The sequence below is a fragment of the Solanum pennellii genome, chromosome 11 (assembly GCF_001406875.1).
Source record: "Solanum pennellii chromosome 11, SPENNV200".
Classification (NCBI taxonomy): domain Eukaryota; kingdom Viridiplantae; phylum Streptophyta; class Magnoliopsida; order Solanales; family Solanaceae; genus Solanum; species Solanum pennellii.
The window spans coordinates 54,172,995-54,175,166 of record NC_028647.1 but is presented as its reverse complement, the minus strand read 5'-3'; the positions used below and the strand labels follow the sequence as shown (position 1 = coordinate 54,175,166).

General features: G+C 29.6%; 1 pseudogene; it reads left to right on the top strand.

The window, feature by feature from the left end:
- Window positions 1-1,439: 1,439 nt before the first annotated feature.
- LOC107003947 lies at window positions 1,440-1,931 on the top strand (annotated as a pseudogene).
- The last annotated feature ends 241 nt before the right edge of the window (window positions 1,932-2,172 follow it).

Here is a 2,172-nt window from a genome sequence, read left to right as displayed (position 1 = left end):
TATATCACTAATGTATTGTATTGTCTAGTTTACAAATTACAGTACAACTTTTATTCTTATAAAAATAGAAAGATGTATTTTTCTTACTCGAAATAGTAAAAATCAATAAACGTGTGGATACCTTTGCTCTTATACAACCTTAATTCAATTATTTTTTTCTCGGTAACATTCTTTTTCATGATTTTCTATAATTCTCTCCGCTAATGAATTCCAATGAATTTTTTTCCAACAAAGACAATTAAATTTGACAACAAAAGCAATTTAATAAATCATTGTGGACCTCATTTCAACTGAAATATGATGTTTGATTTCATGATCCAGTACATATATGGGTAGCAATTGGGCCGATTGGGTCAAATTTGGACATGTAAAGATGGGTTAAGACAATAATCGGGTCAAGACCTAGACCAATCCAAATTTGCTTCGGTAAAAATAGGTTGGGTCAAAATGAATTAGGTAATGGGTTACATTATGGATCAAAACCCAACACAACCAAACCCAACTCAATTTTTTCTAGGCTTATTTGTTTTATTTGTTCTTTTAAAGTATTTTAAACCTGATAAAATTTGTTTTCTTTATTATGGACAAATCCAACATATAAAATTAAAAAAAAATTGTTATTATTTCAACAAGATTTTTCATGAGCCTATTCAGGTTTCATATCAATCAAAGTTTTAGTGGGTTGGAGGGCTTGAAAAGCTTGAGTTTGATTTTTCCACCTCTAAGTACATATGAGGTAATGGTCGATATCATTTACTTTTTTAATATAAAATTAAATTTGAGAAAATCTGAGGTGTAGTTATTTTCTCAGTTTCAAAACGACTGAGTAGATAATTTAAAACTCTCTTCATGAAAATCACAATTAATACTTGAAATTATCGCACAAAGCATGTTTTAAATGATATAATTTATGTACATTATGAACATTCGAAATAATGCACAAAATAACTTTAAGAATTTAAACTGAAAGTATCCAAAATCAATAAAAAATTTATTGTATATTTAAGTAATCAATTGAGACAAATAATTAAAATGCCAAAATAAAATTTGCTCATAAATAGAAAGGGATATTAAGCCAAATACCAAGGGTAAAATTTCCCACAAAAAGATCTATGTCTAAATCTAATACTAGTCACAATCTTTTCTTTTTGTTTGGAAACAAATTAAATTCATCATATTCCTTTATGTTTTTTTTTTGGCTAAAAACTAAAATCATTATAATCCTTGAAATATGTTAAATGTGTCAGCATCATTGTCTGCCGTTGTTTTGCTCTTTCATCTAACGGCGTAAAGGTTTGATCCATGTGATTTCCTTCTATTGGTTGAGTGTAATTGTTGTTGCCTATAAATATCGAAATTTAGAACTCACTTCTCTCCTGTTTCCATCAATCAAAAAGGAAAACCTTTTGTTTAGTGTTTGCTGTAGAGAAAATATAAAAATGGTTTGAAAAGGAAAATCCCTTGGTTCCTCTAGTGCAAAAAAATATCATTCCCGCAATACAAAAACAAGTCTTCGTTTCCCAGTCGGTCGTATCTCCGGTTTCTTATAGTCGAAAAGTATGCTGAACGTGTTGGTGTTGGAGCTCCTGTTTTTCTTGCAGCTGTGCTTGAGTACGTTGCCACTGAGGTGAGTTTCACTACTTTAGTATTTCTAGTATTTTTTATTACTGAATCTTAATTTACATTTTTGTGATTAATTATAGGTACTTGATATGGCTAGAAATGTGGCAAGGGAAAACAAAAAGACTCAAATCAATCATAAGCACATTCAATTGGTTATTAGGACTGATGATGAATTAAGCAAGTTGGATGGAGATGCAACTATTGTTAATTGTGGTGTTATACCAAACATACACATCAATCATATATCTTACAACAAGATTAGCCACTCATCAAAGGTCATCACTGCTACTACTGAGGAGGAGGATTAGATCCATGATTCAATCGATCATGAAATTAAGTAGTTCTCTTTGCAGTCAATATCTCCTTGTATTGATAGAAATTTTTATGATTGAAAATTTTATCCAATAAAGTTGTTCTTCATAAAAATATAGATTGTTAATTTTTCTATTTTGCTTACTTGGTTTTGTTGTAGCTTTATCTATTATTATTTTTTAAAAAAGGAGAAGGGCCTCAAATTCACCTCAACTATCTGTATTGACATAAAACTAC